General features: G+C 40.9%; 1 protein-coding gene across 5 annotated transcripts in view; it reads left to right on the forward strand.

Annotated features, from left to right (window-relative positions):
- Nucleotides 1–26581, forward strand: part of SNAP25 (synaptosome associated protein 25) — an 85490-nt gene that overhangs the window by 22291 nt on the left and 36618 nt on the right. The window contains exon 1 of one of the 5 annotated variants that reach the window (XM_040447699.1): nt 11404–11499. The exons of the other annotated variants lie outside the window; for them this stretch is intronic. The gene's annotated coding sequence lies outside the window, so the exon portion shown is untranslated. Of the gene's footprint in view, nt 1–11403; nt 11500–26581 lie in introns of those variants that run through there. 5 annotated transcript variants of the gene reach the window in all.

Raw genomic sequence — 26581 nt, forward strand, 5'->3', positions numbered from 1 at the left:
AATCTTGAGGAGCATTGGCCAGGTACCCAATCTGGGTTTGTCTGTTGTTCTCATCATTAGACGGGGGTTATGGGTTTTGAGAAAGAACATGGCAAAAGCGAAGTGCCCTACTCATCACCTCATGTCAGGATGTATAGCAAATCCCTATGACCTCACTGGTGATGTTACACTTGACTATTCACCCAAGGTAGTGTTTGCCAGGTGACACCACTGTGAAGTTACTATTTTTCCCTTCTCATCTTTGGGTGAGACTCTAATCTTTGGAAACGTGACACTGAGTCTAGCCCACCATCAAGATGTGTGTGTATGTGTATGAAGGGAATTGGTAATCAAGCCCTACCTGCAGGCAGAAATCTGAAGGGCACATTTTCATGGCCACCATACTGTCCTAATTTCTTTGCTTTGTTCCCAGTCACTACAGTGCAAGCTTTCTCAAGATGGTCCAGGACTTGCCATGTTCCTCCAGCCCACTGGGAATGAACCAGCACTCCCTGGCTGTATTACCTCGGGCAGGTTGTTAGTCCCCTGCCTCAGTTTCCTCATCTGACAAATGGGTGTCAATAGAGTATCTATTTCTAAGAGTTATTGAAAAGATTAGTTACATAATGAATTTAAAGTTGTGACTGTCCTGCTGGGCATAGAGCAAACCTGCCAATACTGTTAACTACCAATAGTGGTAATAATACTAGTAATGCCTTCCCTCCTTCCACCTTGTGTACAGGTATGTAGTATACCTCAGTGACACAAACCAATAAGTTGGAACTTACATTTGAGGACATATTAAACAACTCATTCCACAAAGTTTACTTATTAAATGAACACTTATTTAGCATTTACCATATGCCAGGCACTGTTCTGATCATCTTCATGAATATTCACTCATTTAGTCTTCATAAAAAGCCTAGGAGGTGACACCTACTATTATCCCCATTTTACTGATAAGGAAACTGAGGTACAGTGAGGTTAAGGAGCGTGGCTAACTTAGGCACATGGCTAGTGAGTGGCATAGCCATTTGCACTGAGGCAGCCTCACTCTCAAGTCCATGTTGGTAACCGCTACACTACACCAAATGATACAAATAAGTAGCGTTGTGTGTTGTGAGACTATTTAAAGGGGGGCTTGGCCTGGTGAGGGAGGGAGCCCAGTCAGAGTAAATATCCATGAAATCTTAGGTCATCATATACCAGGCAAGTGTGGGGTGGGTGGGGTAGAGGAAGGAGAGCAGGGGTGTTTGGAAAGATTAAGGAGCATTCTGGTTCCCCCCCAAAAGGCAGCTGATGTTAGGTATTCTTTCCCTGAGAAGTCTCCTCTCTCTCATTTTCTCACTTGCTTTCTCAATTCTTTAATGTGCACTTGGGAAAATTTGGCATGTCTTTGATATTAGGGACTTAGAGAGCGTAGGGCATCTCTTTCAATAACTGGAACTGATGTTTGGCATAAAAGAATCTGGACCATTCAATACACATCCTCATGCTTGTCTTCCACACGTACAAAATTCAATCTGCCCTCCTTCATTTTTATGTCAGGAGTTTGGTAATGCAAAGGAAATTCCTGATTGTGAGAACTTAGATTAGCTATCAAAATGTGTTTTGGGAAAATTATTATTCGTGTGAATCTGTGAGACTATAAAAAAACACTGGTTCCCTGGGTTTCAGAGTGTTGCATTTAGGTCTTCACCCTGGGGGTGTCCCCACATCCATATTCTTGCACCCGAATGCAACTACAAACTTGGTGAAGGGAATGCTATCTTATCTGTCTTTTACACATCCACACACTAAAAATTCCCACACAGTAAATGCTCAATATGTGTTTTGAAGTGGATTTATAATTACATAGACTCATGATAAGATACTGTGACTTTCTTATTATTTCTGTATTTGAAGCTGCATCTAGATTTGAAACCTCAGGAGCATATGCAAATCACAAGCTATGTCACTTCCTTTGTCCCATCGTGTCCCCATATAAAATAGACTTTCTGCTTCCAAAATCGGCAGGAAATAAAAGTATGTTCATTTACATCATAATTAAATTTTTAACATACTTTTGCTGCCATCTGAGACTTCAAAGTAACATGTCTTTCAGCCCAGGTAAAGAGTGTTCTCAAGCACTGGTGTTATTTAGTGGAGCTCACTGGAATTCACTTTATGCTTGAATATGTTGATTCCACTTCTGTCTGAAGCCTGCTGGAAAAACTCAATTCTGGTGGTTTTGCTGGGGACCTACTGATTCTGAACCGATTCTGAGTCATTGTATTTCAAAGAACAGTATCACATTGAATTTTTCTGGTTTGGAACAAAAGAAACAATGGTGGGCGTACATGTTCTGTGCACGTCTGTATGGGTATGTGAGGTGGGAGTAGAAGATGGAAGGAAAGAGATAAAAGGGGCTGACCTACTTATTGAGAAGGAGAGCAAATTACACTTGCAAGATTCTTATCAATAAAGACTGAAAGATGCTGAACCTAGGAGTTGATGCTTGGCTAACCCATCTTACAGAGTTGATGCAAGTGTTGATGTTTGGCTAACACCTCTTACAGAGAAGAGAGAAAAGAGGCAAAGCTACCCTGACAGTGATGGGTGTGTGAAGAAGGTACTTCTGTCATCATCCACACATAGAACCTGAGTGCAAACTGCTTGCTTGGTGGGATAAGTCACTTTCCAGACAAATCTACTAACCTTCCTACCCAATTGCCACTGTTTGAGCTCTAAAGAATTTCAATTCTTTGAACTGAATTTCCAGAAAGAATAGATGTGCTGAGAGTGGCCCTTCAAGTGGAAATACACAGGTAGAAGAGGAGAATAAATCAATACTCATCACTAATATTTATTCCCCAAGGGCACTCAGCAGCCCCCCCCCCCCCAGGTGCAACGTCCCTATTAGGGCTTATAGGGTAAGTCAGACACGGTTATTTATTGAGCATCTGTCACGTCCATGCACTGTGCTGGCCTCTGGTCCCGATCTGGTTAATGGCAGGTGCTCTGGCCTAAGACCTAGGGGAAAGCTCTTTATTCTTTCTGTTCCTCATTTCTTTGTGTCTAAAATAGGGGTGATGATAATAAGGTTGTAAGGATTCGCACACACAAAGAGGTTAGACACAGCAAGTTAATGGTGTGTCATCTATGGTGCTTCTAGGCACTCAAGATGGAGTAATTCATCTAATTAAAATCTATATGACCCAAAAGGTAGAAAAGCATAGGCAATGTCTCAACAGCTAAGGCAAGGACTTTCTTACTCCCTAAAGCTGCAGAGAACACCGTGCTTCTGCCCAGATTACTGTGCCTGATGACTCATTAATTGATGGCTATCAGCAGATCGGTAAAGATGTGCCACCAGCAATCACTTGGGCAGATTGACAGTGACATCTGGGTTCAGCCCTGCATCGACTTTTTTTTTAGCCTCCTGAAATGAAATGGAATGACAGCATTTTATTTTACCAACTACATTCTTCCTGTCCTGGCCCACAACTTCAGTATTCCTTTTTAGACCAATATAGACATTAACCTGAAAATAAATTTCAGCATCAATAGAGGAAAAGACTAAGAATAGAATTACTGGTTGTTCCTGATATGCCATATGAAAAATTTATATTAAGTCATGCTTCTTTCTTTCCTCTTGGCCTATTTTTTCTTTTATTAAAGGATGTGAAGACAGCACCTTCCATTACCGATGTGCCTTCCAAGCATGCTTTATTTCTGCTCTACTTGCTGCCTGCTGCTTACTCATACTGATAGTTCAACTGTCTGTAAAGTTCCTAACATAAAAGAGTGAAAAGTTTGGCTGCCGGGTATGGAAGGCAGAACAGGATGATGACACTATAGCCAACTCTTGAGGTATACCCAGTATATCAGTTAGCTTTCACCAGGTAACAACTTCCCAAATGTAGTAGCTTCAAACAGCATTCATTTATTTAGCTCAGGATTCTACAAGTCAACAATATGAGCTGAGTTCAGTTGAGCAGTTTTTTTCAGTCTTGGTTGAGCTCACTCTGTGGCCTGTTGGTGGGTCAGCTGGGAACCAGTTGGTCTAGAATGGCCTTAGGTAAGATGACTTATCTCATGAAGATCTATCTCATGATCCACTAGGCTAGTCTGGTTCATTCACCTGATGGTTTTATGGATATCTTAAGCCCATGCCTGTGGTAATGAGGCCTAAGAAGTTGTTCTTCCTGATTGATTACATGGGAATGATCAGACTCACCCATGTATGTTCAAAAGCCAATACAAGGTATGCTTGGCTATATGGAAGGGCATGGGTATAGGGAGACCCATGAGGACCCATGAACTATTGCATAGCCAAACATAACACCTCATCTACTTCAGTTGTTAACATTTGCCCTCCTTCAACACAAATCATTTTTATAGTGTTTCTTCTGGTTATAAAAGTAATTCATAGTAATTGCAGGAAAAAAAATGTGTAAAGAAAAGTATACAAAAAGAACAAAAATGTTCAACAATGATCTGATGGTTCAGAGGCAATAATTATAAATAAATTACTATATTATATATGGTATAACACTGGCTTTGTTTTTATCTGTACTTAAATATCCAATGATACTATCTGTTGAGCCCTACATTTCAGGCCTTCTGTTCCTTTACATGTGTTACCTCATTTAATCCATACAGTAGCAATGATTTTTGTCATGAGGAAAATAAGTCTCAGAGAGGCTAAACACCTTGCCTGAGATCACACAGCAAGTTAGTAGTAGAGTCAGCATTTGAAAAACTGCAGCCACACTCCTTAAGCCACTTTTTTTCTTTTAATGTTTAGTTTTGAGAGAGAGAGAAAGAGAGAGAGAGAGAGAGAGAGACCATGAGCATGGGAGGGGCAGAGAGACAGGGAGACACAGAATCTGAAGCAGGCTCCAGACTCTGAGCTGTAAGCAGAGGGCCCAACGTGGGGCTTGAACCCACAAGTCGTGAGATAATGACCTGAGCCCAAGTCAGACAATTAACGGACTGAGCCACCCAGATGCCCTTCCTTAAGCCATTCTTAACCATTAGAATCTTCTGTCAGTCATCGTATTCAGTGTTACTCAAATTTCAGTGTGCATCAGAATCCCCTAGAGGGCTTGTTGAAACAAATTGCTGAGCCCCGCCTCTGGATGTTAAGATTCAGATGGTCTGGAGTGGGGCCTGAGACTCTGCATTTCTTTGTGTTTTTTTTTTTTTAATTTCTTTTTTATTTTAGAGAGAGAGTGAGAGAGAGGGAGAGAGAGAATCCCAAACAGGCTCCATGCTCAGCACAGAGCCCAATGAAGGGCTCAATCTCAAGACTGTGAAATCATGATCTGAGCTAAAATCAGAGTTGGACGCTTAACGACTGAGCCACCCAGGTGCCCCTCTGTGTTTCTAACAGAGTCGCAGGTGATGCTGATGCTACTGGTCCACGAACCACACTGAGTAGCTCTGCTCACAGCAGAATTTAGTTATGTAATGTTAATTCTGCTTCACAGATGGAAAGACAGAAGTTCAGAGAGGTTTAGTAAGTAGGTCATGGACACATAGCTGGTCAACTCTGTTATTTTCTTTGTCCAGTTTACTCTCATGGAAAACAGTGAGTGGGCTTTTCTTCTCTTGACGCTGTAGCACTCAAGGAAATGGTTCAGGATTTAGATGCAGCCTCTGTGACAGTCAGGCATTTCTGTGAGATGCAAAGATTGCAGTTATTCCTTCTTTATTCATTCATTTCCTTCATGAGGGGCTCTAGCTGGGAAGCCCTGGGATGGATAATGCTGATATTTAACTGTCCTCATCAAAAAGATCTAAAAGGGAAAAAAAATGCATGAAGACACTGCCTTTTAAAGCTACAGAAAGAAACATGCTCCAAAGACTTCTGTGCTATTTTTAAATTTTTTTTTCAACGTTTATTTATTTTTGGGACAGGGAGAGACAGAGCATGAACGGGGGAGGGTCAGAGAGAGAGGGAGACAGAGAATCGGAAACAGGCTCCAGGCTCTGAGCCATCAGCCCAGAGCCCGACGCGGGGCTCGAACTCACGGACCGCAAGATCGTGACCTGGCTGAAGTCGGACGCTCAACCGACTGCGCCACCCAGGCGCCCCATGTGCTATTTTTAAATAGCAAAGAGCCTGGTAATATTTTGCCAGGTTTCTTATAAGAAAAGGAAAACCCCTCCTTGTAGTCACCAAGCTTTCATGATGTTCCAGCTAGATGGAGTATAGCTTTTGTAGCCACGTAGGATGAGCTGATAGCTTTCTGGGTGTCTGTCCTCACAACTCAAAGTGTGGTCCGGGGACCAGCAGAATCACCATGCGACTTGGTAGAAATGCCAGTTCATAAACCCCACTCTAAACCTACTCGATTAGAATTTCTGAGGTTGGAGTCCAAGAATCTGTGTTGTTCCAGGCTCTCCCAGTGATTTTATGGAGAACCTGCAGAACTAATTATTTTGCTTCCCAAGGACAGCTGGCCTTCTGGAAACTTCTGATTCTGCAAGTCCCAGACTCATGACCATCAGGATCACATGGAGAGATTGTTAAAACAAATTTGGGGGCAGCACCCTCGTACTCCAATTCAGCAGATCTAGGATGGGGCTCATGAATGTGTATTTCTAGCAAGTTTCCTGGGTATGCTGACGGATGCTGCCACTCTTGGACCATATGCTAGCTAGCACTCAGTTAGCCAACATTCTTCATAAAGAAAAACAAAAACCTGACTTTAACTTTCAAGACCTTTTTAAGATCTCTGATTCTATACTTATGTTTAAAAATGCTGTTTCTTTAGTTAGGGAACCCATTTTCTTCAGACAACTACTTACCTCTAAAATAGTCTTCAACCAAAATCCACAAACTGTTTTGAAATAGAGCTGATTCTGGTGTCCAGGGCATTTCTAAAGAAGCTGGTCAAGTCTAAATAAGTGGAAGAGTGTAAAGTACAGCTTCACGACTTCAGTGTTGGGAGATATTGATAACCTTCCATTCGCTTAGACCCAGAGCCCACTGATAAACGGTGCATGGGGATACATTTTCTGGGTGTATTAACCAGGCCCCCACAAAAATAACATCCAGCTGGCCAACAGTAGTCTCTAAATTCTCCAAAAGAGAAACCTTCATATGTTTCTCTAACACTTGCATCTGCTCATAAGCCTTCAGTACCAGTGAATGAATGTATGTGTGTGTATGTGTGTGTGTGTGTGCATATGTATAATTTCTTAAGTTGCTTATTGGACTCTCTAATAAATATTAACATGTTTACATTAATTAATATTAACATGAGAACATATTGCCTCAAAAATGGTCAAAGGAAGATTAGTGCCAGAAAGCTGCAGGAAATAATTAAGCAACATATATATGAGTGCCTACTCAAGTTTGAGACACAGCATCATGTCAAACACAAATGTTATGAAGAAGTATGAGCTATGATTTTTGTCCTCAAATTATTTACTCCATGATTTCTGTGTACTAGCCACTGGTACTAAAAGGGTGCTCTTTGAGAACCTGCCTAGGGTGGTGGGGGATGTAGATAACATAAAGAGACCAATGTAGTACAAGGTGAAAACTGCCAGGCCAGGACACCTGAATCCAGAGGAGCCATGGCCCAGGCTACCAGCCTCCTCTGGGAGATGCCATTTTTACTGAATTTTGAAGGCCGGATGGAAGCTGGCCAGATAAGGAGGGGTGATATTCTGGCAAACAAAATGACAGGGGTTTGGAGGGTTACAGTCAAAGTTAAATAGGTAAGCAATTTTCATCAGGTTTGCTCCTGAGGGAGCAAATGATTAATAAGCATGAGATCTGATTCCTTGGAAAATGTTAAACAAACCTACCACTACCTCAGAAAAGCAACACATAAATCTATTTGAAGGGAGTGATGTTTGCACTTGTGATTAAGGCAGGCTAACCTTTCCTGGTGGCTTTTGTCTTAACATTTTGTTATTCATGAAATCTTTCATTTTTATCACATCCCCTCGAGGTTCTAGCTGCTTGGACCACAGACCCAGAAAAGCCTGTTTGTCTATGATACCCACCTCCTAGAAAGCAAATTTATGGAAATTTTAGATATTTGTATAGCTATGGAGAAAAAAATCTCAAGTATGGTGGAAGAGAAAGAACAGGAACTCAGGGAGACTCAAGGCACAAATTCTCTGGACACAGTGTATGCCAGGTCACTCCACCAGTATGTACCAAATAAGAATGAGGGAGAATCACAGACTTGCTTTCTACCATGGCAGCTATGATCTTCTAGAACCATCTAGAGCTCTACCATTGTTAGGTGGATAAAACAATTGTGTCCTGATTTGCTGTCTGGAAGGGCCTATGGACGAGGACACATCAACTCATTCTGAGATGCACATATGCAAACTCAGTAGTGACAAAATACAATTTCCAGAGTTAAACCATGACTCTTCTACCAACATACAGTGAATATATGTCAGGGGTTCACTCATGTCATTAGTGAACCAGGAGGCTGAAAAGCTCATTCACAGAACATTTGAGGGACAAAGATTTATATAGACAGTCAAGAAAGGCATAATAATATGAATTTCTCAGCTAAGTATGAAACTGATTAATGTCCTATAGGGCAATAAAACTGTAACACTTGGGATTATCTTTTCTACCAAAGAAATCATTTGCATCTCTACTGAATGAAGGTCATTTGCTCAGTTTTCTATAAGGTAACATCTAAATTGATAGTCTGGTCTCTAATTGAGAGTAAATAGTAAAAACTTTTGGGAGTGATGGATTTATTTATTACCTTGATCCTGGTGATGGTTTCATAGCAAAGTACGTATGACAAAATGTGTCACATTCTATGCTTTAAATATGTACATTTATTGTTCATCAATCATATACCAATAAAGCAGTTGAAAGAGAAAGGAAAAAAAATAGTAAGCAAAACAAAAGCATATTCCCTCAGAAAATTAGATGATCCTTGGATGAGTCTATTAGACAATGTTTTTGTATGCTATAGAAGGATGTTATAGTCCTTTTGCTTCATTTCTAAGTTTTTGATAATTTTTCTTGACACTAATTAAAGCAATTGATTCTATAATAAAAGAGATTTAGGTTTTGGTTACTTGCTAATTGTGTAACCTTGGGCAAAATATTTAAGCTTGCCTAAGATTTTTCCATCTGAAAAATTCAAGATAATAATGTGCTCTTATGTCACAGGCATATAACTAGGATGAAATAAAATGGCACATGTGGTGCTTAGTAAAGAACCTGGTGTATATGATATTAAGGACCTAATAGGGGCACCTGGGTGTCTTGTTCAGTTAAGCATCTGACTTTGGCTCAGGTCATGATCTTGTGGTTCATGAGTTCAGGCCCCTCATCAGGCTCCGTGCTGATGGCAGAGACTGCTTCTGATCCTCTGTCCCCCTCTCTCTCTACCCCTCCCTGGCTCGCACTCTCTCTCTCAAAAATAAACATTTTTAAAAAATAAAAAATAATAAAATATAAAAAAAGGATCTAGTAAATGTTAGCAGTTCTTAATTATTGTTTTCAAGGAAGAAAGTAGCTGAAGACCCTGAATGAGACACTATGGCAGATAGAAAAACCGTAGACTAAGAATGAGGCTCTGTGGATACTAAGAACTGCGGGATCACTTCCCTTTACCCATATCTCTCATTTCTCACCTATTAAACTATAAGAAGAGTAGACAAGGGTCAAAGTGGGATCTAACTTTTAAAGTAGAATTCACTCACTGGGTCTTAAACTGAATATTGATGGGATTCTGGTTTCATCTCATTCAGAATCTATTCATAAGCACTCAGGGCTGAATGTCCACAGTGATCAGTGGCAAAGACTCTGGATTCAGGCTCTCTAGCTTCAAATCCCAACTCTGCCATTCAGTAGCTGTGGAACTGGAGGCCATCCACTTAACCCCTCTGTGCCTTGGTTTCCTTTCCATAAAATGGAGACAATCAAGGCACCTGTCTCACATAGAGTTGCTGGGACTGTTAAACTGTGTTATCACATCCAAGGATCTAAACAGGCCTTGGCAGACACTAAGCATTCAGTGATCATTCCCTATTATTAGGGCCTTTGGATGAGTGGCTGAGTATCCACAGGTTGTGGACATTTAGCAAGACTGAGGACTTTTTGTCGAACTTCTTAGAGTGATGAAGATTGAAAATGTAATTTTTACATGCAGGGCAATTCCCTTTTGGAATATCATTCAGTAGTAACTCTAAAGGTATATTTGGGGTTGTCTGGCAGTGTGTGCAGTTTAGTGACCCAAAAATGTCCTGTGATCTACGTATCACCCACACCCTGGGACTCGAAAAAAGGTGTTGACATCTACAAAGGGTCTGGCCAGGCAGGTTTCGGGGTGACCTGGCCAGGCCTTCTACCCTGCTGACTGGCAAGGTTCCATAAGCAGGATGTGCCCTCGTGTTCCCACAGAGCCCACAGATGGCTTACCACCTGTTTTGGGCAAGACATCTTCTCTCTAGTTCTGAGAACTTGCTTGGCCCAGAGCTGCAGGAAGATCTATCCCCAGATAGTTCCTATAGTGGACACTGTAGCCCCCCATGACATCCCCTTGGATCCTTTCTACCAGCCCACTGCTCAGATTCTGTAGGTTTTGCTGCTAAAGGCAACTTATGACTTTCCCCATGCAAAGCATTGCCTGTGTATAACCCCATAGAGGATTGCCTCATCCTTACAGGTTTCCAGAAATGCAGGGAGTTTTTGTCTCCCGGTCCCATTGAGTGGCTTTCACCAATAACTGACTGGTCCAAAAGCCCAACACACTGGCCTTGAGGTGGGATGTCCTCTAGGGTGTATTTTACATATCAGAACTCCCTGCAGAATGAGATTATCTTGCTTGGCTTCTATCCCTTTCTTGGTTGACTTCCTCCACCCCCTCCCTGGTCTCCCAGGGCAGCAGAGTGGGTTGGGATTACTGGAGTTTCCCCAGTAAACCTCTTGCACTCAGATTCTTGGCTCAGGATTGACTCCTGGAAGAAGACAGCCTAGGGCTACCTCTTTGCCTTACTCTCACTGCCAGTGGAGAAGTGTCTTTGGGAGAACTTGTGGAAGTTCCTATAAATCTAGGGCTTGTTTTGAGCAGTTGGCCCCATCCTGAGCTGCTTGCTTTGTAAACACTTTGAGTACTGGAGGGGAAACAGGAAAGGACGTCTTGGGGCTTACAGCGGTAAGGGAAACAGCCATTCAGAATCCTCCGAAGAAAAAAATCATGTTTTTAAGGCAATGTGTGGGCGAGTTAGGCCTGCCTTCCCTGAGGCTTTTCCCATGCTATGGGAGGTCCCAGAGCCTCAGGAACTTCTGAGATACAATCTGCTATGTGCCTCCTTGACCTCAGAAAATTTTCCTCCACCTCCTCCTTCAGCTCAGCCATAATAGGGGGTCTGAAGCTTCTGTTTCTTCATTTTAGGTAAAAGTTTGCTGAAGCACACTAGGACTCTGCAGCACAGTCATCTGCTAGCCAAAGGTCCTTGAAAAGACTTGGAGGGATCCCTTCCCTAGAAGGTGTCGACGCAGCCCATAGCCTGGTTTTGGTAAAAGACCTGAAGGTCTGCTTCTTTGAGTTTGTGAGGTTACAGAGTCCAGGGGGGGCCCTTGAGTGAGTATAATGAACACAACTGCCAACGTGCCAGATTTCCAAAAGTCAGGATGGTCTAACATGGACTCTGGTGCCAAAAAGCACTTCAAAGGTTGATCGCTAAAAGGGCCCTGGCCATAGGTGACACCCTTAATTCTTGTCCACCATCTGGCAGTGTATCCTTCAAATGAGCAAATAAGTTCTTGACCAAGACAGAGGCTGGGTAGGTGAGGGTGAATGGATCAGGGTAAGCTCTCCCCAGTTTCTGGAACAGCAACACATACTCACATACACACACCTTCCTCTGTCTTCTCGGGGTTATGGGTGAAAATTGACTGAAGTCAGCTGTTTCTGTTTGTAATATGCAATCACTAGTGGTCTGTGTAATGCCTGGCAGTAGGAGAGGCACCATAAAGTTTTCTCAGACACAACAAAGTTAAAAAAGAGCAATAGCTAATGAAATGCAACTCATTAAAAAACTTAGTAAGTAAGTCTGCCTTTCCTCTGATCTAACAGAGGCATCTTGCAGGTGAGGGAGGAGAAGATTGGTGTCCTATATTCATTGAAAATGTTTCGGTTTTCTTGAGTGTAATCTGGCTTTGATGACTTCGGGCTTCATTTAATGATTTTCAATAGGGCTATTAAGCATAGGTCAATGATATTATGCTGACTGTAGAAATAATATTAAAAATAAATAAATATAAACAAAAATACATAAAAATGGATCTCACTAAATTCAGAATTGTTAATAAGTCAGTCTGGGACATTACATAGAAAAACCTTTCTTCAGAGATAATGCAAGGTACAGCCAATATTACACAGGAAGAATATTTAAAGTAGAACAGATGGATTTAGGCAGGTCTGTTATTGGCAAAGCTACAAGCTGCTTGCAGACAGATTAAAGCCATCTTAGGATGAGCTTTCAAGTTGTTTTTCAACACCTAAGAGTTCTGTAAGGGAGTGAGTGAGAGTTAAAACCACAACTAGATCACTCCAAGAAATAGCAATGGTTAAAATTGAGACAAGAATATATTCAAAATCGTTTGTTACTAGTCTCAGTCTTTTTCATGTGCATCTGTAAGTCTATCCACTATTACAAAGTACAGTTAACTAGCCTATATTTTTTTTAAAAATTAATTCCAGCATAGTTATCATACAGTGTTATATTAGTTTCAGGTGTACAATATAGTGATTCAACAATTCTATACATTACTCAGTGCTCCTCACGATAAGTGTACTTTTAATCCCCTTCACCTGTTTCACCATCGCCCCACCAACCTCCCACCCTGGTAACCCTCAGTTTGCTCTCTGTAGTTATGAGTACTAATTTACATATTTTATGTTACATACATTAATGGAGAAAGAATGAATTATTCCACAAATGACATTGAGAAAAGAAGCTGTTTGGGGGAAATCTCAAATTAGGGATTTAAGTCTTTCCATATACACACTAAAATAACTTTTAGCTGTATTAAACTTAAAAATGCCCTTTGAGGGAGACTTTTAAAAATGATTTTTTAACTGTTCTTGGCATATGCAAATATTTCATAAATAAATAATTGAGGAAATCATCAGTTAAAAAGTATATATTTATAAGCCTTTGTAGAAATAAATGTCTTTAAAACATTTATTTTCAGGGGCACCTGGATGGCACAGTCAGTTAAGCGTCCAACTTCAGCTCAGGTCATGATCTCACTATCTGTGAGTTCGAGCCCCGCATCGGGCTCCGTGCTGACAGCTCAGAGCCTGGAGCGGAGCATGCTTCAGATTCTGTGTCTCTCTCTCTCTCTCTGCCCCTCCCCTGCTCGTGCTCTCTCTCTCTCTCTCTCTCTCTCTCTCTCTCTCTCTCTCAAAAATAAGTAAACAAAAAAGTTAAAATATTTATTTTCTTTGCCCTATAAATCCAATCCCGGAAGTCCATTGTAAGGAAATAATCCAAGATGTAGATAAAGTTTTTATATAAATATGTTCATGGCAGTCTAGCCTATAATGGGAAAAAAAGAAAGGGGAAAGAGAAAAGAAAACATAGCATTAAAAGTCCAGGAATAAGAGATAGCCAGATAAATCATAATACATTTATATGAAACACAATACATTCTTTTAAAATAGCATTTGAGGGGCACCTGGGTGTCTCAGTCACTTAAGTGTCTGACCCTTGATTTTGGCTCAGGTCATGATCTCACAATTGTGAGATCTGTGGGGCTGAGTGGGAAGCCTACTTGGGATTCTCTCTCTCTCTCTCTCTCTCTCTCTCTCTCTCTCTCTCTCTGTGCTCCTCCCCCACTCATGCTCTCTCTGTCTCTTTAAAAATAAAATAAACATTAAAACAATTTTAATGGAATTTGCAAAAATAAAAAGTAAGAAAATGGCATCTGAGCAATGTTTAATGATTTTAAGTTTTTTATTTATTATTTTTGAGAGAGAGAGAAAGAGAGCAGGGAAGGCGCAGAGAGAAAAGGGGAGAGAGAATCCCAAGCAGGCTCTGTGCTGTCAGCACACAGCCCCATGTGGGGCTTGAACTCATAAACTGTGAGATCATGACCTGAGCTGAAATGAAGAGTTGCATGCTTAACCGACTGAGCCATCCAAGTGCCCCAAGCAATGTTTAATGATTAATGAAAATTTTCAAAGTATAATTAATAATAAAAGAAGAAACAGGATAAATATACCTTAGTATGATCCTAATTTTAAAATAAACTTATGTATACACATACATATATTGCTTCTAAGTAGTACAGTGGTTTCAGTCTTGATTTATCTTAGAATCACCTGAAGAGCTTTAAAGTATACTGCTGCCTGTGACCCGTTCTTGGAGATTCTCGTTGAATTGGTCTGGGGTGTTGGCTGGGTATCTGGAGTTTTTGAAGCTCCTCAAGAGATTTTAATGTGCCCCACCATTCCCCCACCAGGTTTGAGAACCATGGGCATAAGATGTTTAAGATGCTTCACTAAGTGCACTAGGAGAACACATGAATATCCACTCAGCCTTCTGGGGCAAAAAGTTCAGCTGGTGGCTGCTACCAAATATAATGGCATAGTGCCCAAAGAAAAACTCACTCGTTTCTATTATTGAGAAAAATTATCCTAAACTAGGAAATAAGGCAAAGGATGGATGCATATCTAATGGACCCACTCAAATATTATGTAATTCTCTTTGTTTAACTTACTATTAACTTTTGATTAGGCTCCATACTCTGTGAAGTTACATGTTTCTTAACTCGAAGATTTTTGTGTGCTAATTTAAAGGATTATGTGTGGTAAAAAAGACAACTATAAAGTTACAGTTTTATTGCCCTATAAGATATTAACTAGCTTTGTGTCTAATTTGGCAATCTCGTTCCAGCATGATTATATATGAATTAACTTCGAACCAAATTTATCATCTTATTGGTTCCCTCATTAATGAGTGAAATAAACCTTTGACACATATTCACTCTATGTTTTTATGAGAATCATGTTTTTAACTTATTGAAATTGTACCTTGAAACTAGCAATGATCAAACACACATTCAATAACAGAAGTGAACATGGACACTCACACTGGGTGGAGACTTATCCAGCATGAACATCTTACCATTTGACCACAGAAAGCTTCCTTCTCTCTGATATTTTCGGTACATGCAAAATAATAATAATAATAATAATAATAAATAAAAATCCCCAGGCCCTCTGCCCACAAAGGCTAGTCCAAAGTGCTTCTTCAATCCACTCCACATTAATGATAGTGTCAAATAGAGTAACTAAAGAAGCCAAATTTATACACTGCAGTAGTTACTGTCACATTAGTTACTTATCTCAAGCATTGGAGATTTGGGTAAATCTAATTTTATAAATCAGTCTTTGGTTTCCAGTGATTTACACAATCACTTCAGAGACACTTTATCATCAGTTGGAACTCTTGTGCCATCAGCCGGGACTCCCGACACTTTGGCCAGACTTTTTAGTTTTTGGTCCCATTCTTTCTGTCAAGTACTTAACAGTATATGACATGTTATAACGTAAGCTAGGAGCTTTGCTATTTGAAGAAACCCTGCAGCGAATTCATTTTTGGAGCAAATAATTTCCCATGAGTCTCTTAGCTTAACTATTTAAGTAGGTTGGATCATGATAAGTTTGTTTGCAGTGGGATTGTGTTTTTGGGTCCTGGTTGCTTCAAGAAGAGACATAGCAGAACTGTTATCTAAGGCAAAAACATAATAATGATTATCTCCATCGAAGGTAAAAACAATTAAGTCCAGGGTGAATGCCTATATTCTTTGATATGATATTGTCAGATTAATCTGGGAAATAATCATTAAGTTGTCATTTTTGATCTTCTCACCTCCATCAAGCAACTTTGCAGGTAAGTTAGCTCCTCCCTGAAACCTGTCCACTTAGGGAATGTCTTCCTTATTTACAACCACAGTGGATCTTTTAATATTGAGAAGCAGATGGTTTTCCTTCCTGCATGGCAAACCTTTCCCAAAAAGGATAAGAGGATAGAATTAGGTCCATCTAAGTTTTCATACACCTCAGCTTCTTTCATAGAACCAGAGACCTCAGGTTTGGAAGGGAATCCAGTGTCCCTTTTCTTGACTGAATTTTGGCCACCATCGGCCACTAGGCTTTCCTTGATTGTTTTCTAAGAACAGGAATTCACTTCATCCAAAATTTCCAACCCAGACTTTGGGTAGATCTTGTCCGTGTTCTTTATTGAGCCCAACTCTGTTATCCTATAACTTCCTAGTGTTTCTGTTTTTTTGTTCCTTAGAGTTTGTAGTAAATTGACTTCTGCCAATTTGCTATTTGCCAGTAGTTATTTAATAGATATCTGCAGCCTTTAGTAGTCAGGTGATGTTTATAGCTCTCTTCTCCTATGACTCTGAGAGTGGGTTTTATGTTCAAGGGAAACAAGCCTCGGGATGAATTCTTTCCTCCATGCAATACTTTATTTTTTTTATTTAATTATTTATTTTTTAATATATGAAATTTATTGTCAAATTGGTTTCCATACAACATGCAATACTTTTTAGAAAGAAGCCACACTCCTAGTTGAACAACCTGTTCTACCAACACGATGTCCCAGCTTTCTTTGGGCACTCCAGCAAGCACCTTCCATAAAAGGCTTATCCAGGGAAGATGCAGCAATATTCTAATAACAGGATTCAGGTGACCTTGTTATCAGATCAGGTAAGAGCAGTGTATTCTTCTTTCTTTCTTTTTTTTTAACGTTTATTTATGTTTGAGAGAGAGTGTGAGCAGGGGAATGGCAGTGAGAGAGGGGGACAGAGGATCTTGAGCAGGCTCTGCTTCAACAGCAGCGAGCCCAACATGGGGCTCGAACTCACCAACTGGGAGAACGTGCCCTGAGCCAGTCGGACGCTCAGCTGATTAAGCCACCCTGGCCCCCAGGAGCGGTGGTTCTTAAAGTGTGCTTCCTGCACTGTCTGCAGCAGTTATCACCTGAGAATTTCTTAGAAGTGCAAATTTTCAGACACCATTCCAGTATCACTTACTACATCAGCAATCTCAGCTTTAACAAACTCTCCAGGTGAGAACCAGTGGGCAAGAGAATTGCCTAATCATAACAAAATAAAGGACCAAATTTAAACTTTAAGTCAGTAGTGTAGATCCAGACCAACTATACGCATACACACACACCCTATTTATGTTATGGGGGATGTTAGTGCCTGTAAAGTATTTCTAGCCAATTCACATATTTTGAATACTCATTTCACCAGTGAGAAGTCATTCCTAACATATATTTCGTTACTTAGCAAACCTGCCAGTGCACCACAGAAAAAGGAAGTTGAAGCTCTTATGGTAGCTCTATCAGGGATGCAGGCTTCTTTTATTTTAAAGATTTTTGGGGCGCCTGGGTGGCGCAGTCGGTTAAGCGTCCGACTTCAGCCAGCTCACGATCTCGCGGTCCGTGAGTTCGAGCCCCGCGTCAGGCTCTGGGCTGATGGCTCGGAGCCTGGAGCCTGTTTCCGATTCTGTGTCTCCCTCTCTCTCTGCCCCTCCCCCGTTCATGCTCTGTCTCTCTCTGTCCCAAAAATAAATAAACGTTGAAAAAAAAAAATTTTTAAAATAAATAAATAAAAATAAAGATTTTTTTTTTTACCTAAAAAATTTTCCCTAATGTTTATTTATATTAGAGAAAGAGAGGGGGAGGGGCAGAGAGAGAAGGAGACAGAATCTGAGGCAGGCTCCAGGCTCTGAGCTGTCAGCACAGAGCCCAATGTGGGGCCTGAACTCACAAGCCCTGATATCATGACCTGAGCTGAAGTTGGATGCTTAACCAACTGAGCCAGCCAGGCACCCCTTAAAGACTTTTTAAAATGTTTGTTTGTTTATTTATTTATTTTAAGGAGGAGAGGGGCAGACAGAGAAGGGGAAGAGGGGGAATCCCAAGCAGGCTCCATGCTCATCCAGAGCCTGACTTGGGAATGTGGGCTTCTGATTAAAAATCTTTGAAATGCTAACTGCCCAGCCCAGAACTGTATATTCCTGATTCTGGTGCATACAGGGTTTACCAACCACCTCTGGTGTACAGTTTACAAGTAGCATATCCCCGTGCCAAGGAATTTTAAGTTAAATAACAAATAACTTAAGGGTTCATATAGAACAAGTCTAATGTCCCTTCCTTGTAGTTAACTGTTGAGTCTTTCCCTGCCTTTTCTCTCAGCTAAACACCCTCACACCTTCATTCATCTTTAGTACAGTGTGATTTCAAAGACCTTGACCTCCCTGATCCCATCTCAGCTTCAAGTTATCCACAGTTAATGAATATGATCATTTGATGGAAATCACTCATTTATTCTGTGGGCTCCCAGATTCTAAGATAAAGGTATTTAAACACACACACACACACACACACACACACACACACACACACACAAAAGTTCCACTTCTATGCCCTGGCCACCACACTCTAGATTTTGCTCAAACTCACAGCCCCTTTTTGTCAATCTTCTCTTGCCTGTCTTTGTCCTCTCTACATGGGTCAGACATGTGGAAATGAAGGCAAGAGTATGGTGGGTGACCCTTCCCCATATCTTTAAGCAACGAACTTCCAAGTATCTCTCTCTCTCTCTCTCTCTCTCTCTCTCTCTCTCTCTCACACACACACACACACACACACACACACACAGATGAGTTTAAGAGTATGATAAAATTTGCTTTTAAGAATCTGAATAGTTGTATGTCTATTTCAATGTATCCAATATATTGAGAAAACACAATTCACATATAAAACTTCTCATTGTATAGATATTACTACTTAGAATGAAGTTTGAAACATGAGTCCATTAAAACCAATTTTAAAAAGGATTAAGTTATAATCTGGTGTGCATGTATGCTTTAATTGTGAAGAAAATGCAAGAAGCCCAGGGTTTTGAACAAACTGTTCATATGATAACAGGTCTAGGATATGGGGGACCTGGCTTTGGGTGTCTTCATTATGACACCTTTCCTAGGAAAACAGATCATGGTAATCAACATCATTTACCTGTCAAACTGTTTATGTCTCCAGAAGGAAAATGCCAAAATTCAACTAGTTTAGTGTCACAAATACTACAGGTTCTTTGATAAATCCCATATGGCTCATATGCCTTTTTTTTTTAATTCAGGAGATAGAAACTTGTATACGAAGACCAGTACCCACCAGAAGAGATCTACACTAGAAGAAACTACAGTTTGGGTTTTGTTAGCAGAGAGATGATGGATGATGGATAAAAAGAGCAACTGCTTCAGATTAACAGTAGGAAAAGAGCACAGGCCACATCGGCATTAGTCATGGTGTTTTTAGACATTCTGAAAACATTCAGTGAGCTCAGACAAGACTAGTCTCTTCCTCCCAAGTTTTCTGATGTTTGCGGTTGCAACACTACTTTAGGATGAGCCCTAGACTGGGAGTTAAAAGATAGATTTGGGCTCTAGATGATGATGTGACCTCCAGAAAACTACTGTGCCTCTCTGAGCCTCCCTTTCTCCTATGAGGATAGTCCTCCGATAACCCTCAAGTTCTAGCCACTCTGTGATGTTTTTGGATGTGGATTCTTCCAATTTTGGCTGGACTTACCATTCTTTGACATGGCTAGGAATACAGGGAATTTTTGTTCTCCCCCCCCGGCCCCACCCCTTTCCTGATGGAATGATTTGTTCATTCCTTTCAGTACCTGCTTTACAATCATCCGTATTTCATAAAATATAACTCACAAGCCCATGGAAGTTGTCTTCGGCTGGTTTCCTCCGAAGCAGACCCTTGGACAAGGATTTGTATGCAAGTGATTTATTAAGGAAGTGCTGCCAGGAGAAACAAGAAGGGGAGAGGAGGAAGCAGGACAGTGAGATAGAGAGGAAGCCAGGCGGTGGAGTGATGGGAGGAGAGGTCTTAGATCTGGCAGGACCCTTTGGTTGGATGGTCCATTATATTTTAGGCTATGTCTTGCCTTAAGGCAAACACAGCAGGGCTTCTGTTCTGCTGTGCTAGTGGGTCACCACCAGCTGAGGGTCTGCCCTGGGGAGACCCAGGCACTTACATCTCTCAGTGGATCAGGTGAAGCAGCCTCAGGGCGGTCTTACAAAAAGGGGTAAAGTCAGGAGTGAAATATGCAAAAACTAGAGGAGTGAGTCAGGCATGAAATATGCAGAAACTGGGGGACCCCCATATGGAATGAGTGAGGGCGATCCTAGGGGGCTGAACAGAGCACCAGCATCCATTATTTATTGCTGAAGGCAAGACTGTCAGTGAGCATACAGCAGCTTCCAAGTGTTGCCTCAGTCCTGTGGGCATAAAAAGGGTTTGTTTTTTTGTTTCTTTTTTTTTTAATGTTTATTTTTTGAGAGCAAGAGAGCACTAGCAGGAGAGGGACAGAGAGAAAGGGAGACAGAGAATCCAAAGCAGGCTCCAGGCTGTCAGCGCAGAGCTGGATGTGGGGCTCGAACTCATGAACCGCAAGACCATGACCTGAGCCAAAATCAAGAGTCAGACGCTTAACCCCACTGAGCCACCCAGGCGCCCTCAGGAAGGGTTCTTTCTGCTTGGTCTTGGATTTTGTCTGTTCATTCACTCCTGAGTGAAACCATCTTATTTAGGGAGTAACAAGACTTGTTTTTCATGTGGCCAAGTGTTAGTCCTGCATGGATATTACCGTTCTCCCAGGAACTAGCCGGATTCCTTGGAATACAAACATTTTCATCAGTTCCCTCCTAGGCAAGATGGAGGAGAAAACCCAAAAGCAAAAGGCTTCTAGCTAGAGCCCCTAGAGCCATCTCTTAGAGGTGGCCATTCCTCTCCAGCTGCATGCCAGTTGTGGCTGCACTAGCATAACACTCGGTAAACATTGGGTAGATGGCTAACCAATTACTGTGGTTTGCTATGACTATGATCAGGGTAAATGAAATGAGGTTTGGTTCTGCCCTTCCTTTTCTTCCTGGTCAGTGAGTCCTCACTGCTTCAGGCTTCAGTTCCCAAGTCAACAATCAGGAACTGTGGCATCATACAAACCTCAGTGCTAAATACCCATTTGGCTGCATTTGCAAAACAAAGGAAACATTGGCACTTTTGAAAGGAGAGATTTAGGCATAATCAGTGTTGGTTGTGGCTGACAGCCCTGTTGCAATTAAGAGATGCCAGAGCTGGCTGCATGGAGGCCGGCTGCTTTAGGGTCACAGACCAGGACCCTAAATTACAAAGCTGAAGCCACCTATTACCATTGCTGTTATTATGCCCAGAATAGTCCAGGGAAGGGGCTTATCAGGGAAGTCAGAATTTTCTTTTCAAAAGAAACCATATCAGGACTGTATTTGTTTATATATCTAGATGTACAGTCACAGAGTCCCATTTAGGAATGGGGTGGAGTGCAATGGTTTGGAAAATAAAGAAGCCAAGCTTGAAAGGAATCTAGCTATAATGTTGGTCAGTGACTTCCTTCAGAGAGACTGGGGAAGCAGTGACATATCTGTGAGCTGGTTGAAATATCTGTCACTTGAGATGGTTTCTTAAGGCAAATTTCCCTATAAGAAATGCATTCATAGTGTTTAAACTAGCCCATTCTATACCATCAAATATTGTGAAAACATGGTGGGGGGAGAACCAGAGGCTGCCACCTCAGATCAAAATAGCCATGCAAATGCAAAATAGCCATGAAAATGTATTTGCATTTTTAGGTGGTTTTATCATAGGATGGTTTTATAAGAGTTTCCCCTTGGATACGTGCAAAGCTTTTCACCCTACGTGAAGCTATACATGAATCCCCCCAATCTAGGGAGCATAAGAAGGACCTATGGTTGTTACTGAAAATGCGATTTCTAGCCCCACCATCATCAGTCTCTTCCCATAGGTGCTATAACTGGCAGTCTGCATTTTTACAAGCAGCTAAAAAGATTTCGATGCAAAGAGACCTTAGACCATGCTACAGAGAAGTGCTATCGTGAGCACTTGTGACTCATCTGTGACCTAGATAATGGGCATAAAATGGAAGTGAGGTGGTAAATCCATTTATTTATGAGCCACTTGTTCTTCATATCTGAAAGATATTTTTTTATTCAGCTAAACAATTTGTTAAAACCAGGAGTCCCACAATGAAGAGAGAAGGAAGTTGAATTTCATGCACAGGAATATTCAAAGTAGAATAACAAGGAGCCAAGTCCAGTCCCCACTTTGAAGAACTTATACCACCATAAACACTGCAGATATAAGAACTGGCTGTTTTTAACAATAGAAGCATAAACAGAACCTTGCCACCTTGCTAAAAGTTATTCTTTGCTCTGATCCTTAGTTTAGCATTAAGACCTATAATTTAATTATCATCATTTTCAGAGGAAGAGTTTATCAGGACTATCCAGCTCTAATCATGTTAAACAAGTCTTAGCCTTCACAGACGCTGTTACTTGAAGGAGGAAAGTCTCTGTGTTCTTTTTCTGATAAGCGTCTTCCCTTTGTTCTTTGAATGGAAGACTATCTCATGGAAATTAGCCAGTGTGTCCACCCTTCAAGTGCAGGACACTTGTGAGACATTTGGAACCCATGGCCCGTGGAGCTTTCCATTCATTTGGGAAGCAAATGCTGCTGGAAATCGGCAGGTGGTGTAGAAAGGGGAAAGTGAAATGTGGAGCAGACACTGAGTCTGGCTCCCCGCGTTGGGACTCTCATCCTCTCCCGGCTCTGTGATCTTGGTTGGTTATTGAGTCAACTTGTACTTCATCTTTTCTTGCTTAGTACGGAGATAACATGGTTCAGGGCAGCACTTCTCAAACTCCTGATGCTAGATGACCTTGTTCAGGAGGTCTGGAGTGGAGCCCATGGTTCTGCATGTCTAACAAGCTCCCTGGTAAGGCTGATGCTGCTGGTCTAGGGACTGCATTTGGAGTAGCAAAGGTTTGGGGGTTCCTATATAACCCCCATAGCTTTGTACAAAATTCCTAGTTTGATTCCTGTCACATAGCACATTCCCAGTAAGTGATGACTATTATGCATAATATTTAGGCAATAAGAGTTATAATGACATAGCATGTTGGAATCGATGCAGCTGATTTTTCTTAATTGAGAATGGCTGCTTTGAACCTGGGACAAATTCTGATTATTCAGAATAAATAATGCTCCTGATGTGGTTGAGGAGTCTTGAGGACTTGTCTCAAATGCAGTAACTGCACTTCACTATTGCCCTAGAATAGGCACTTTGGATCTTATGGTTGTATCACTTTCAAGGAGAAATTTCATCCAGTAAAAATAATGGCATTAGGCCCATTCTTGATCACATTCTCCTATCACTGTAGTTGGGGAAAGAGAACCAAACATTGTAGTTGGGGAAAGAGATTCTGCCTCCAAACACATCCAAGTACCAACTCCTTCTTGAGGGTAAGGGCAAAAACTCATAGAAAACAGGTGACTGCCTCACTGTTTGATTCTGAGTCATGAGCCACATGAGAGCTCCCACATCTGGTTTGTTGTTACTACTGTTGTTTGCGTTTGTTTTAGAAGATGGAAAGGATAGGGCTAAGATGTATATTCCAGACCCTTGAGTTTAATCAAAGTTGTGCACCATAAATATAGTGAAGGGGAATGGGTGATACAGGCTTCCAGGCATAGAATGAATAAGTCATGGAGATGAAAGGTATGGTATAGGGAGTATAGTCAATGGTATTATAATAGTGCTGTATGGTGTCAGATTATAGCTGTGTATGTGATGAACGTAGTATAACTTACAGACTTGACAAATTACTATGTTGTACAGCTTAAACTAATGTAACATTATATGTCTATACTTCAATAGATAGATAGATAGGTAAAATAGTGAAATGGGGAGTATGGGTGCAATTCTATTATTTAATATTGATAAAAGCTACAATTTACTATGAAAAAGTAGCTATCATCGGCTATTATATGACAATTCTCCTGCAAAATATTAAAAAGAAAAAAATGGGCTGACATGTAAGAAGAAATGATAAAGTTACAGTACCGCAGGGGTCTTGAATACATGGAGATCAATAGATCCAATTGACTAAAGATTTCAGGGAGTTTGAAAAACAAATTTTCAGCTTAATTTGATGTAGGTTGGTAGGAAGATAGAGTCAAAGATAGAATAGACTTTCTTTTTAAACACAAATCAAGCATTCCCAGAAATTGGCCATGGACATGGATACAAAGGAAATCTCACCTAAATTCAAAAACCACATGATATGGGTCACCTTCGCTGCCTATGGTGGGAAAAAAATTAGAAATGACAAGCAAAATACCTCTATTATTAAGCTTCTTTTCTATTATTTAAATTTTAAAATCATACTTTCAAATAACTCTTGAGTTGTTTGAAATTAAAATTGAAACAGAAGAAATTTGAATAAAGGAAATTAAAACTGAAATTGAATGCTATTTAGAAATAAATAACAAAGGCTATAGTGTATGCCCCAATCTTTAGGATAGGGCGACAATAACACAGGATAATTTACAGTAATAAGTATACTGTACCAAAAACAAGAAAAATGTAAAATAAATGAATCTTTTGTCAATTCAAGAAGATAGAGAAAGAACAACACAGTAACATTTAGGAAAAAGAGAGAGTTAAAATAAGCATAAAACTGGGGCGAGGGGGTGGGAAGAAGAACTGGAGATTAAATGCATGGGTAGAGGGGTACCTGGGTGGCTCAGTTGGTTAAGCTTCCAACTCTTGATTTCAGCTTAGGTCATGATCTTGGAGTTTGTGGGATCAAGCCCCATATTGAGCTCCCTACTGACAGTGCAGAGCCTGCTTGGGATCCTCTCTCCCTCTCTCTCTGCCCCTTCCCCTGCTCATGTTCTCTCTTTCTCAAAATAAGTAAATAAACATTAAAAATAATAATAAAATAAAAGCATGCGTAGAGATGATAAATGATATCAAAAGCTGGGATGTACTGAGATGTACCTGCCAAACCAATCTATGTTATTTTCCAATCTATAAATTAGACTAAAAATAAAATAGTTTCCAGTTTTTGATTAAAAGACAAAATTAGCCACACAATGTTCTTTGAGAGTAAATATGCTTTGAAAATACACTTTTGAAAATGACCCAGATTCCTGATCTGAAATTTATGTGTGGTTAATAGAGTTAACTTCTAAACATGTTTCCTAATTTACAAAATGGGGATAGTAAGAATTTGCAGACTGTATGTCATTTAAGGTTCATGTAAGTTATTATATGAACAGCACGTAAAACAGGGCCCAGCTAAGAGTAAGCCCTCAGTCAGCGTTAGTGTGATTTTATTAATAATTAAGGAGAGTTGTCCAACTTGGTTTATAAAGTCCCTTTATTCTTCTTTGGGCACAGTTGAATATAGTGAATCTTCAATAAACTTTTTTTTTAATGTTTATTTTATTTTTGAGAGAGAGAGAGAGAGAGAGACAGAGCATGATCAGTGGAGGGCAGAGAGAGAGGGAGACACCGAACCTGAAGCAGGCTCTAGGTTCTGAGCTGTTAGCACAGAGCCAGACACGGGGCTCGAAGTCACAAACCGTGAGATCATGACCTGAGCCGAAGTCAGACACTTAACCGACTGAGCCACCCATGCGCCCCTCTTCAATAAACCTTTGCTGAATTTTAAAGTGTATCTCCACCAGAAAGCAGGCAGGTTCTGCAGGAGGAGAGAGAGAATACCCCAAAGAGGCCTTGTTCAAATGGATTAGCAGTGCGAGAAGACACCAAGTTGTAGGGTGCAGCTCTGTGATAATTCAGCCGATAGATGTTGATGTATATGGGTTTGCTGGTTTGTCTTATTAATTAAAAAATAAGCCATGAAGAGAAATAGGTGTTAGCTCAGGGCACACTCCCCTTACATCTTTCCCAAAATGTTCCTGCCTGATGGCACTCGAACTAATGGCCAGTGTCCCCAGCATAATAGCTATCCATGTCACTGTTGACCTTGCCTATTAAAAACAGACATCTTGGGGCGCCTGGGTGGCGCAGTCGGTTAAGCGTCCGACTTCAGCCAGGTCACGATCTCGCGGTCTGTGAGTTCGAGCCCCGCGTCAGGCTCTGGGCTGATGGCTCAGAGCCTGGAGCCTGTTTCCCATTCTGTGTCTCCCTCTCTCTCTGACCCTCCCCCGTTCATGCTCTGTCTCTCTCTATCCCAAAAATAAATAAAACGTTGAAAAAAAAATAAAAATAAAAACAGACATCTCATATTTCCATGCTCACCTCTTTTCCTGGGTCCTAACCATGTTTGAATCCAGACTCTGCATCGAGAGAACAGTGTTAGCCTAATGCATGAAAATAAATAAGCCCCTTGACAGGGAAGAAAGGGTTGTCTCTGTATTTTATTTGCCCCATGTCTAATGTGAGTCTCAAATAGACTTGCAGCATTGGAAAATGAAGGGCTTTGCAAATTATACTTGACATCAAGTTATAGCTTCAGCCTGCCTACTTTGTACCACATACCGTGACAGCCACGGCCTCTCAGGTGTTTCTGTCTCTAGTGCAGTCCAGTGCTGCCCCTGGGGCTGGAGAACCTTGGCTGGCAGCTGGGCATGGAAATTAGGAATCTTTGTGAGAGCTGTGCTGGCTTCCCAGAACCTTGTGATGAATGACATGGATTAAATC

This window comes from Herpailurus yagouaroundi, unplaced genomic scaffold (genome assembly GCF_014898765.1).
Source record: "Herpailurus yagouaroundi ecotype Mexico unplaced genomic scaffold, PumYag 196, whole genome shotgun sequence".
Taxonomy (NCBI): Eukaryota; Metazoa; Chordata; class Mammalia; order Carnivora; family Felidae; genus Herpailurus; species Herpailurus yagouaroundi.